The sequence below is a fragment of the Eleginops maclovinus genome, chromosome 2 (genome assembly GCF_036324505.1).
Source record: "Eleginops maclovinus isolate JMC-PN-2008 ecotype Puerto Natales chromosome 2, JC_Emac_rtc_rv5, whole genome shotgun sequence".
NCBI lineage: Eukaryota > Metazoa > Chordata > Actinopteri > Perciformes > Eleginopidae > Eleginops > Eleginops maclovinus.
In genome coordinates, this window is record NC_086350.1 from 17,997,584 (window position 1) to 18,011,172 (window position 13,589).

General features: G+C 39.2%; 1 protein-coding gene across 4 annotated transcripts in view; it reads right to left on the reverse strand.

The window, feature by feature from the left end:
- Nucleotides 1–11,802, reverse strand: part of osbpl5 (oxysterol binding protein-like 5) — a 45,126-nt gene extending 33,324 nt beyond the window's left edge. For 2 of the 4 annotated variants that reach the window (XM_063904691.1, XM_063904673.1), the window contains exons 1-2: nt 11,629–11,802; nt 1,631–1,692 (exon numbers count right to left, since the gene is read on the reverse strand). The gene's annotated coding sequence lies outside the window, so the exon portion shown is untranslated. The remainder of the gene's footprint in view (nt 1–1,630; nt 1,693–11,628) is intronic. The other 2 variants (XM_063904681.1, XM_063904702.1) reach the window with 2 other exon arrangements.
- Nucleotides 11,803–13,589: the final 1,787 nt, after the last annotated feature.

Below are 13,589 nucleotides of genomic sequence, written 5' to 3' on the forward strand. Positions count from 1 at the left end.
CAGCCCAAGATAGGGCTAAATATGGAGAGGAGAGCAGTTCTGCATATTTCTGTTTATCTAGTCATGCTTCACTACAGCAAGCTGAACACCCGGTAAGTCCATCTTTAAAAATGTAATGATTTAGTAAAATGTGTATATCATTACAATTTCAACATGTATGACCTTAATGTACAAGGAAATGAGAAGTCCACCAGATATCAGTATTGCTGTGTGAAACCAGCAGTATCTCTTCAACATAGAAGTAAAAGTAAGTTTAAAGGTGGTGGAGACACTAAATACATCAGTGTTCAGTTATCTGCACTTTATACTGGTGTAGACCAAATAGGGATCCCAGTTTTAACTTCAAAGCTTGTGTATGGTGTATCGGATGTGGAAGATTGGGATAATGAAGAAAAATAAAAACATCCTGTGTCTCTTGACCAAGAGTGTAAGGTCTTTTTTTTAATCTATGTGCACATTGTGTGCTCAAAACTAAGCCTTATTGATGAAGCACAGATCAGATAAGATAACATAAAACCACTCAGTCACAGAAACATAAACTATAACATTTTTATAACCATTATTTCAACACTAGTAAATCAAATAGTCTAGCTGTGTGTGGCTTTTAAAGGCAGACAAAAAAGTGAAACTAAAGTAGCCTGATGTGGGCTGATGGGTACAGGTTGAGACAGTTTGCCCTGTTAATGTGTAATTTACAGTTAAAACTCCTACCTCTCTATGCTGCAAACACATGCCAAGATAAACAACTTGGGCAAGGCTGAATTCAAATGCTTTCTGACTGATAGAATAGCAAAGCAGGAAACACAGTTTCAGGATACCATAGCAATGCAAGCTCAATATTTTTTTATCAGTGTAATTCCATCACAACCGAAGGAACTTTTACTCAACCTTTATTTGAATAACATACAACAAACACCATAAAAGAGCAAGTGTGCTCAGGATCCAATGCCGAAAAAAGAAATAGTAACCAGTCATTACACTTCCTCCGCCACTGTATGAAAGATCAACTTGTACTCCAGGCAAAGCACTGCTTTTAGGGCTTTGCGTATCTCTCTGAAGGTGCAATCTGCAGCCAACTGTCCTTGTGCAACCCAAACATTTACTCCCTTCTAACCCAAACGACTCTGACACACCCTGTAAGCTGCCGCTCTCAGTTCTGTCAAACAGTTTCTCTTCTTCCAACGCTGCCCTGAGCTTCAACTTTACAAACTGGCACATAATTGCTCACTTGGGAATGCAGAAGTCAACAAACCAGCACAGATGTAAGCTTTACAGCAGTAACTGACACTGTGATCAAAAAGCTAGAGAGCAAGTGTACTTAAAAATGTAATAAAAGCTGGCATAAAACAGAAAGTATGTCTACTACACACCTTAAGAGACATGTTCCAATTCTCTCTTCTGCTCATATAGAGAGTTATCCCTCCAAGCAACACTAGGTAAAAATGACTTGCATTTGTGTCAGACTTTCAAAGTAGACTGACGGCTGAGCGCAAACAGTTCCACAGATAAAAGCTTGGGATATAAACCAATTGATTAACTATAGGTACAAACTGATAGCTAGCCACCCTAACCCAGCAAATGCATTATTAAGACAATAAAGAGTGTGCCCGCAGGCGAGAGCTCAGCTTACCTTTCACCTGAGCCGCAGGAGGCACCGCATCCAGCAGCCTTTGTGGGAGCAGCTCGTCTCACCTGCAGAAAAACAAAAGTAAGAATAAGGTTTCACTTTAACCCACACGGTGAAAACAAACAAACTCCCTGACTCCCGGTGTCTCTCCTTCCCATGCTCCTCCTGGTCACACCACTGTGTTAAGGAGGGTGGAGCTCCACCCAAACCTTTCTCACTCCTAAGGGAGCTGCTAACGTCTCTCAGGGCCAAACGTCTGTTTACCAAGTACACACAAACCACCCTCAGACATATGGTTACAGACGGTGTCCCGCTAACAAAGATTTAGCACTAAAAGAACTACTTGATCTGTCATGGAAGTCAACAAGGTGAAGGCTGATTGAAAATGAAAGTATAACTGATCACTGCCGCAAGAAGCACTATCAAGGTTCATGTAAAGAAACAGGATTCTTTTCAGTGTGTGTTTACTAAGTCAACAGAAACATGAAGGACTACAACTCAAAACACAAACACACCCTAAGAAGATGCGAGTCCAGGAAAACTGAAGGAATCTCACAGTATGATGTACATTTTAAATACACCCCTCATTTTAATCTTCATTTTGACACTCCCTCTAATTGCTTGTACTTAACATACAGTAAATTGTTAATTGTTTACGGATAAAAATGCTGTTTTCAAAACCCAATTTGTTTGTTTCTCCTTAAAATGCTTTTAAATCCTGCCTGTGCATAGAACAATGCATTCTCCAACAGCTGGGATGTGCGATAAGCCACAAATCCAGAACCAAAGCAAAACAACACACACACACACACACACACACACACACACACACACACACACACACACACACACACACACACACACACACACACACACACACACACACACACACACACACACACACACACACACACACACACACACACACACACACACACACACACACACACACACACACACACACACACACACACACACACACACACACACACACACACACACACACACACACACACACACACACACACACACACACACACACACACACTTTTTATGAATCCTTAAAAAATGCAGATACATGCACAATATTGTAGTCACTCACCCCAAGGACATTTAGTATGGAACCAGGTTTGCAGGAAAACCACTACAAGCAGTTTGTCTCTATGAGATTCATACAATATTTGCAACAGTTTCCTATAACATGATTATTTTCGATGGATTGTTACCTTTTTCACAGGTAGGAGAACTTCACTAAAATATCCCTAATTCCACGACTTTACCAAGGTTTTACGTAACAGTTTAATGCAAAGCCATGGATCTCTGCCTATGACACCACAGTTAATGATCTAACGGAAAACCAACAACTGTAAAATGGGTTGGTCAGCTGAGGCGCAATCTTTGTCTCTAAATCCTATCGCTGAGCTAACAAGGAAGCCATAACACTTGAGTACGTCTAACCTAAATAAGAAGTGAACTGAGAGAGAATCCCTGAGCTGATGGCGCTTAAGGGGCAAAGACAAAGAGGGGAGGCATTGCTGGGGAGATGTAAGCAAAACACAGACAGCAAGTGAAGGAAAACAGAGAGACAGGGAAGGAAGAACCATGACTTCCTCATATTAACTAAAACAGCATTACTATCTATTCAACTATTCATCTAGTGCCACACTAAAGAAGCATTTGAAGAAACAAGTTGTTGTACATGTTGTACAAGAACAACAAAATGTGTCAGATGTAAAAAGAGTAAAAAGTGAGTGAAAGCACTGACCCAGAAAGTGACATGGTTTGAATGGAAGGATTCCAAAACGACTTTCTAATACACACTCCCAGCTGTCCTACATACATTTCCTCACTCCGACCAGGCTTTTAGGTCTGTTCTTGGGACTGATTCACACTGCAATAAAACATGCCGAAAGTACAAGCGGAGGAGATTGCCTTTACCCCCTTCTATTTATTCCCATCTGTTATGCTGTCCAACAGTACACCAGTTTCCCACAAAAACAGCATTTAAAAAGCTGGTGTTAGATTTACCAAAGTCTCCTACTTCCAATTTCTCCTTGTAGCTTTTAGTAACAAGCCGAATGAAATACAGCCTGGGAGCTATTAGCCACCCAAGCCCTGATATTGAAACTTTATGGTTATGGATGGCTGAAACACTGCCTCCCTGCATGTTGTATAACGTCTTCCCAAGCATGCAAGCAAGTAACATTTACATCCGAGAGCTTAAACCGCCAAGTTTCCCAGCAAGAGAGCCAAGACTGACTCATAGGAGTGGACCAGGCCAGGTCCTGCCCGCTGATTTACAGTTGTGTCTCTGGCTCCATTAACAGTAACAATAGGAATAATAACTTGAGGCAAGGGGTAGGAACTCAAACTGGGAATATAGTAGTGTTTAGTGCCAGAGAAAAACTGATAAGTAATAACAACAGCCTGATCATCTAATATTAGATTTTATGGATCTATTTAACACCACATAGCAGGCAAATCACTGATAATCTTAGAACACTTTTAAGCTAGTTGTAAGAAGGTAACACACGGCTATGCATTGAAGGGAGATCAAAAGCAAAATACAGGTCAGTGTGTGTTTAGAGGCCACGTGTCCTTCATGTGCTTCTGGATCTCATCTTTTAATCAATTTTTAATCAAAAGGGGAAATGGAGACTGATAGGTGCCCTTGGTTATAAAAGGGTTGAATGGTTGGCCAGTAAAGCCACCGCACAAACAAACCATAAAGTATATCCTCCTCCCTGCATAAAGGCTGGATATTCAGAAGACTGAGACTCGGGTACAGAAACTAAGCACTCACTGCTCAGGTTAGATTTCACAGGAATTACATAAGGTCAGAGGGTACTTAATATTAAGTCAACTCAAAAGCCATACAGACTAATTGTGGCTCAGCACATACTGTGACCTCTCGCTTTGGGGCCTGGTGTCTGTGCCATTAGGTCTAAGTATGGGTTGGCACAATAAAAGTAGTAAGCAACATGGGACCAACATTCAACTATCTGAAGTGGGCCTCATGTCCCAATGCCTATGGACGAATGACCGTTCCATTGATAATGCCAAGGATACAGAATAGACTAAACATATTAAAAGATCAGGTTTAGCCTATAGGTCTTATAGATCGCACCCTATATAAAAAAAACAACATTGTGATGCAAGGTAAACAAACAGAGCTGTAGAGCAGTGTATATAACTGGATGAGTTCTTCCTGCGCAGCTAAAGGCACATTTGGTGTCTGTAAAGGGGAAAACTGGTAAAGCTGATTATTTTTGGAAATATATACCTGAAGGTTTACTCGTAATTTGTCGTTACATTTTATGAATGCACGAAATATTCACATTGAATGTCAATTTATCTTCATGGGCAACTTGTGGCTGTAGGCAGCTGGGTTTTCGAATTTAACCAGGTTGTTTATTGAATGATTCAGACCTTAGGTACAACAGAAAGCAGTCTGTCAGAGTTATAGTAATCAAGGAGAGAACAATGGTGCTTTAATAATACATTTATAAGAGGAGACATGGAATGAAAGGTATGACATTGTTCTCCTCAACCTCGAATAACCTCCAGGGAAGTCAAGATTTTCCAAATCCACAATCCAATCTGACTTTCTATTTAAAAGGTCACAATAAGGTGTTATTCTAGTATATTTTCTTGCATTGATGGATGTGCCCATGTTTGAGTCTGGGTAAGACAAGATGACCAGATCGTTGGCTTTATGGCCCGACAACTGTCATTTACATCGATCTGATTCTGACCATATTTGTTTGGGAAGGTACAACATTATTGCAATATTGTCAAATGTAAATCAACAGCTTGAGTTTACACGGAAAAAGCCATCAGATTCTGACCTGAAGTTCAGCTACACATTTGTTGTTTACATAACTCACAGGCAAGAAAAATGTTTGCCACGGCGGGAGGCTTTTACAGTTTGGTTGTTCCTATGACATCTCCAAGTCTGGCAGTAGCCGTGGTAACTCCAATAGTGATGCCAAGCTTCATGTCCTGGTAAGCTTCCCCGTTTTTGTTTTGTTTTTTATAAATGATGCAAGTAAAAAAAATAATAATAGTGGCCAACTCCAAGCAATGCTGCATCATCAACAAATCTTAATCGTGGATTAAAGTAATATAATATTAAAACAAACAAATTACCTTCAGTACCAAAAGTTAGATGAGAGGATTTATATCAATTTCATCCCTGTGCACCAGTACAGAGATCAGACATAGATGTATTTTTCCAAGCACAGAATAACAGTTGGGGGGGATGGGGGGGGGCATTGGAGGATGCTAGAAGCTGGGAGTCATAAGGACTAGAGAAAGGGAGTACTGAAAAACAGTTCCTGCAGGAGTGTTTTCTATGGTCATCTGCTTTTTTTTGCCATATTAGCACTGTCATCTGTTCATAGCCACAATTCATAGAAAAAGAGAGTTTAATACCCAGAAGATATATTTTGGGTGGAGTATCACTTTAAGACTGAAGTCAGGTGATTTTCCTATCTGATGGAAACCATCCTTGGTCTGAAACCTTATGTCTTCTTAAAAGGTTAAGGCGATGCAAGAAAACTACGACACAAGTGTCACAAGTTTCCGTCTAGTGTAATCTAACACAGTATTACTTTCTCCCCTCACCTGACTCCTTTAGGAAAACTGAGACTGCACACACACTACACAGCTTCAAAAATGCAATGCTAATACTTGGCTATTTATAATCTGAAGCAACAAAGTTATATGACAGTACACTGATAGCTTTTAGAAAACGTGTCTTTAGCCAAATAATTGTGACAGAGTCAGCATGGAGCATCATGAAGACCAAAGACGCCTTAACGGGCTGACAGTAAACCCATGACGTAATAGGGCTCCCTCAGCATCAACTCTTACATAAGAAAATATTTTTTAAAGAATTATGTCAAAAACCTAAAACAACCCTACTGTAAACTCAACAGACACTGCAGCTTATCCCTTTAAACAGCAGATAATCAGCGTTTGACATGAGGTGTCCACAGGGCCAATCATTTTCAGGGACGAGTATAAAACCAAAGTATATAGTGAAAGGACAATTTTGCTTCCTCCCTCTTTGTACTTTAAGGTCACTTAAATTGTACATCGAAAATGCACGTTATAAATCAGAATAGCACTGACAATCATCAGCCAGAACACAATAATATATTTATAACGTATTTTTTGCCAAATCCAAGCCCCCACAGCTGCTCACTAAAGCTCTTTTTCGGATCATGCACAATTCAATTTATATTTTTGCACATTTGGGAAGTTTTGCAACTGTGCCAACAATGTTTCACAAAGTAAACCGTCTGAGTCCAGAGTAAAGCTGGCAGCATTTACACTAGCAGAAGATCCATATACATTAAGCTAGAGATGAGTGAGAGGAGGATATTGATTTCAGGGGAGCTAGCTAGCATGAGAGCACCCAGGCTGCCAGTGCCTCTGTGAAAAGAAGAGCAGTGGCTCTATGGTGTTAAACCTGCTCTAAAAATACACACAACAGCTACCCAGCAGCCCAGGAACAAACGTCAAGGGGTCACAAGGTCATTTTCAAAACCTGTGTGTGTGTTTGTGAGTGTGAGTGAGTGAGTGAGTGAGTGAGTGTGTGTGTGTGTGTCAGATAAGATAACACAAACATATAATGAGGAACCTACTTTTTTTCTGTTGAAAGAATCAAGACTCAGAAAGAGTTCTGCACAGATATTGTAGGAGAAAACGAGACACCTTATCTATATTTAGTATTAGTATGGCACAAGTTGTCACAAGTGACCCAAATTGAACTAGTGTTAAAGAGAGAACCAGGAGGAGACGATATAAGCCACAGAGCAACACCGGGGACAATGTCCGACTCCGTTAAAACAACTGGTTATCAAGTATTATAATTGTGCAAATAAGAGTACCGGCACTGTGCAGTTATGAACTTCTCATAATTAAAAATGTTGTTTTGTGTTGCATAATAAAATATTGCTTCTGAGTCATCAATTGAAAAGCTGACACAAAAGGAAAATGTCTACAGGCATTTCAGTGTGTTATAATAGTGGTGTCATTATAAAGAGCAGCTAATTATAGCTTATAGCAGCACAATTGAGGACCTGCATCTCAATACTTAAAATAAGGTAATGTGGCTTTGGTAGTGTGATAAACAGTGTCTCCACTTAGAAATACAGCATGCAGTATTCGGTATGTCACTTTGTGTTGAAGTACTCTTCCTGTTTAATTAGCTAATGATCATCACATGGAAAATGTCAGCACTATCATATTTTGTTCACAGAGATGAGCTTTCTCTGGGGAGAAGTGGCATTCTGTGGGAAAGGGACCTGTTAGATATAAAGGCACTTATAAAAAGGCCAGCTGTAAAGTTACTTAGGACAAAAAAAAACTCTTCAAGACCATGGGAGGAGAAGGGAATCTTGGCACAACAGAGGCTGCTAAAAGTGCATTTGCTCCCTGGAGGCAGACAGACAGGTTCAATATGGAGCAGTATTAGCCTAGATTCCCCCGCTAGGTGTTGGGGAAAGCTTTTATATCTCAGGGGAACTGGAACTGTGCTGAGCCATTTATTAAATCCTGGACAATTCCATTGTTAATAACAGTCACGGGCAAACTGATAGTTTATAGGGCTCAGTATCTTTTGGAGAATGACTAGGAAGAATTTCAAACTCACATACAACCAAGACTGCTTTTTGAAGCGTGAGACTCCTTGACAATACTGCCTGCCTTTAGAGTATTTCAGTATTATTTTCCTGTTCTGATATTTAGTTGTGTTTTTTTTACAATTCAGGCAAAAGCTTTACTCCAATTGAATATTTATCAGATGCCTCATCTCTTTGCTGTCAACATGAATGCATAGCTATGGCAATGCAATGTCAGTGGTGAGACACACCAAGCATACGTTTGAATATTGGTGAGGCTGCAGAATTCACAAGATGACATAACAAGAACTTAGAACAGTTATCTTAAACAATTAAGAATATTAAAACTGTATGTGAGGTAAATAAATGAACATCATTACAGCTTTGACATCAACATCTGAGCTAAACTATTTTTTTTTTTTAAAGATTGATTCTAGCCGGTAAGGTCGCCTTTTGAAAATGTATGCATATCCCCTCTGCACTTCCTGTGTCTACACTATCTTTTCTTATAATAATAGTAATAATAATAATAAAGAAGAAATATCCAATTAGTCATTTAAACTAATAACATTGCTTGCAGTGTTCAAATGAAATTCTCAAGAAGGACTATATATAATAAAGGTTTGTGCCGTATTCTTAAACGTGGATAATAAAGTTTGAAATTGAAATGAAAGGTGACATAACAGGTTAAGGTCCCCAGCTGGACTCAAACCAGGGACAGCGTTTAAAACCAATTCACCACCCGGACGCCCTGGAATGGCTTCTCCTTTGGAGTTAGATTGACAGTTTTTCTGAGTATTCCTCACAGCAAAGTATGGAGTGGGGACATCTGTTGCTTTGTCTTCCGGCTAGGAAAAGCAGTGAAAAAAGAAACAAGGACTTACCTCCCACCAAAAGGGCTCAAACAGCTTCCCATTCTCACCACCCTTTTCTCTTTCCCGGATTCACGGCTACTCTCTCCCCATTTGTCATTCACGGCAGAGCAAAGCCACAGTTCTAGTTGATAGGCTTAGGGACCAACAGCATTAAATGTCCCCACCTGATTACTGCAAGGTAGACTCTCACATGGCACGACTAGTCTTTTGGATCAGCACAAAAAATCCCTCATCATGATAAAAGCTAAGTAGTAGACATTGATTTGTTTGGTTATAGAGGATTAAAACTGAATCTAATAAGGGGTATTACACATTGAGTATGTAAAGCAACACAAACTTGATGAAACCATGTATGCAAATAGGAATAGTCTGTTATCGATCTCATGACCTATTTCCAGGGGACAAGCATTATTAATGACTTTCAAATGCCTGATATGTTTCCAGCCTTGCTATTGACACCACTTGCAGTCTGACATTTTGCGGTCATTCAATATCAGATCAATGTTTGCCCAGTGCCAGTCTAACAGAAAATCCTAATACTGGGTATCAGGCCTTCATTGTTCAGTAGAGTACACTCTGGAAGATGGTGTCAGCTGAAAGAACAGACGAATCACAAAAACACAGAGATAACAAAGCAACGACTCTGCAGAGTTTTGACAAACAGAAAAGCGGGGACAAGAGGCAGTCTGTTTAACTGTCTTTTCACACTCAGCTGCAATTTCCAAAATATCACCCAACGTTTCACTTCTAGCACTCTGGTAATCATTTCCCCTTGTGCTTGGATAGCTTTGCCATTCAACTGTTTTTTTTCTCCAGTGTTTTGAGTGACACATTCCAGTAACCCTTTTAACTATTAACTAAAGTGCACTGATGTGCTATTCTCATCTTTAGCAAAGACTAACTCAACATAATACCACAAGATTAAAGATGATGAGCACTTCTATCACTGACAGTACTGGGAATAGACAGAGATGGATGAGGCGATGTAGCACTGGTAAATCTCTACATTTAGTCATTATCTCATCTTATCAAGATCAAATAGTATCGCCCCACCCATACTGGATTATAAAGCTTAGCAGTAATGTGAGCATTTGAGAGTGAGAATCTGATGACATCTTGGTTGCTTGTATTTTTCTTTTTTATAATAAAATGAAAACATTTCTTTTAAAGTATTATTATTTGTGACTTAGCGTTCTACCAAGTGAGCCAGAAATTTGGTAACATTTGATGATAGTATTACAAAGTCCGCCACGATACAAATTCCGTCAGATTAGAATTTGATGGAAATATGACAACATCATAAGACAATAGAACACTATATCAGTAACATTTATATCAATTAAATATGATTTAACTGGGTTCTATAGAGCTAGGAAATGGCTACAGAGACTGCTATGGGAATTTCAAAATAGAAAGGTGCATCCTAAAGATAGTATTGATGTTTTCATTGTGGATGTTAGTATTAGATTGTTTATCATTTAATCCACATATAGATCTAGACAAAATATAATTACACCTATATTCAAGTCAAATTCTGAATATAAAGGTTGTATTAGCTTAACCTATGTATAATCTATCACACAAACTCAATAAACTCATGTACTCAATATTAATCAGGGAAGAACAGTCATAAATGGGTTGGTAGTGAAGACGTCAGAGGGTACAGCTTTGGCATCACATGAGAAACATTACATTTGAATATTTGCTAAAGATTTCCTTGGCTGCAGTGCATATACCGGCATTTGACATTTAAATGTCTAGCAGCCTCACAACCCTCTGCTTTGAATCCTGTGCACACTGCATTATGTCTCAGCGCTACATGCTGCATGCTACACGTCGCGCCCTGCATGACATCACGAAGATGTACTGAGTGTTCCTTTGAGTAATGGAGGTTGTTTGGAAGTAGCATTCATCCTTAGGGTATTTCCTCCGGTGATTTCTCTGCCACATGCCGTGTATTACGTTATCCATTTTCGATTGGTTTCATTTACCAAAGTAGTTCAACGTTACTTTAAGCAGCAGTAAGGTAAAACGAATAAATACTTGGAAATAATACAGATGTACTTGTCCTTGCTTGTCACCCTACACCTGGGCTAGGTTCATGGTTGCCATGCAAACAAGTGACAGCCAAGATGCAGCCGCATGGGGCACGGTGTGCTAATGGAGTGGTGATGAGGGTTTACTTTAAGCAGCTAGCATGTAACGTTAGCCCCATACCCCGCCAGACGGGCACAACACAGACACTGATAAACGTTACTACCAACACTGACCAAATTCCTCTAGAAATGTCGACGTTATGACCCTCAAAACTACCGTCCGGAAGAAGCAAATCCTCCTTATTCTTCCAGTTCATGCTATCAGAGCTCCGCTAGCTAGCGCAAGTTAGCACATAAAACATACGTTAAATAATACAAGTACCGTGCGCTAAAAATAGCAAGTTATCTTTCTCGACGCGTCGGCGTGCTGTAGTAATACAGCAGTTAAATGTTAAACTTACTCAGTGTCGACCAGCGAGGCGCTCATACAGTTGTTTCCGAGCTTCCTTCCCAAACCAGCGTCATAGCACGGGACTGTGTGAGATAGCCGGGTTGAGGGGAACAGCAGGCGGGCTTTGGCGGACGGTAGGAGTCGGCTGGAGGAGAAGTTTCAACATGGAGAGTGTGGAGTGGACTGGATCCTCCTGCTACAGTTCATCTGGCTGCTGCTGCCGCTGCTCAGGCAGCCCTGGCGACACCTGTGGCCACAGCAGCGCACAACACCTGCTGCGCGGTGCTGGAGTGTAGATATGAAACATGTACTCTATGGCGTTATGTTACCTACAAGAGCATAATTTCCATACATTTTCAGTATCAATTATGAAGTATTTAAGCCTCTTTGTTGAGTTTTTGTATAGCATTTACAACCTGTCAAGAGTAAAGTTAATTAGCTTAGTTTAAAAATAGAGCCCCTGAAACTTCAAACAAATTGTCCAGTGTATTTAACAATGATAAAAGTATTGGTATTTTCATTAAATGTAGCAAGAACAATATAAACATACTACATTAAACAAAATCCAAACAAACGCTTTTGTATGAAGTTAAATGTAGGGTTATTAAGTATTATCAGCAACATTTCTTCTCTTTCTTTTCTTCTCCTTAAGGTACTGTAAAGTATTAAGATTTTACAAACCTATTGACAGCACACTGCCAGTGTAATATGTGATTTTATAAGATTATAATTTATCAATGAATTTACATATAACTAGCATTTTACAAGTTTTTAATTCTAATGTGTACAGTTTTTATATTAAAGCATTTCACTATAATTAATGTCATTTTATGAAATAATGTAATTTTTTATGTGTTAAATAAATATTGGTGATACGGTTTTGTACAATAATGCATGACAAGTTAATCGTGTTTTATATAAAACTTTTTTTTCTAAGCAGTTAGTAACTATAGCTGTCAGATATACTGTATGTAGTGTGTAAACAGAAAAATATTTTTTGGTGGAAAGGAGAATTAGAAGTGTACAGTGGGATAGAATTGCTATACTTAAAAAACACAGTTGCCCTAAAATTATATCATGCACTTTGTTTCCTACCACACCAAGCCAAAACCTATACATACTTAATCATAATAATAAATGTTATCCTTAATATTCAAAGAGAAATGGTCAAGCATTCACAACGTGTAGTGTCAACAAAAGATCCTTTCATAGCTGTGTGGTTGTGTGTTTTTAAAGACAGGAACGACAACATAAACTATTAATGCCTCGATCAAAAGCTGGTGTAATCCATTATATTGGATTCAGTGTCTGGCACATACACATTTAAGCTCATCATTCATTTTGGACCACCCAGTTATCTTGTCCTATTGGATTTTGTATTCCCTGGTTGTAATGCTGTCATAACCGCTTCATCTCTCTGTATACTTTTTATTGCAACACACAGCATAGGAAAATAGAACCCATTTAAATGCCACATCTATTTTTAGATCTTATTTGTGGATCTGAGAGACATGGAACAAGGATGATGACTTAGAAATATCAGGCTCATTTAAGCTGACACGCTGTCAAAATCTTACATTACCACCATGCCGGGTGTGCCTTCTGTGTGAAAGTGTTTGCCCTTAAAACACTGCCATATTGCAGAGAATCCCCCGAGTGTTCGCCTGATGTGAGCTGCAAAATTATAACTTTTTGAAGTCTCAGTCTAAAAAGCTTGTTCCTTAATTGTGAGGAAATAAAAAAATGCATTATTTATTAATCATTTCAGGGTGCACTACCTGCAATCTCAAAGTTGATCTAAATAATGCATAAGTCTGCCAGCTCAGCCCTCCTCTGCAGCATGCAGCATATTTGGTTTGCTTCATTTGATCTTTCCATTTGACTGCATGAGCTCAGAAACCATCTGCATAATAAGGTATCATCAATGCAGTGTAGTGTAGCTGTGATAAAAAGTGTGCATGGTATGTTGGT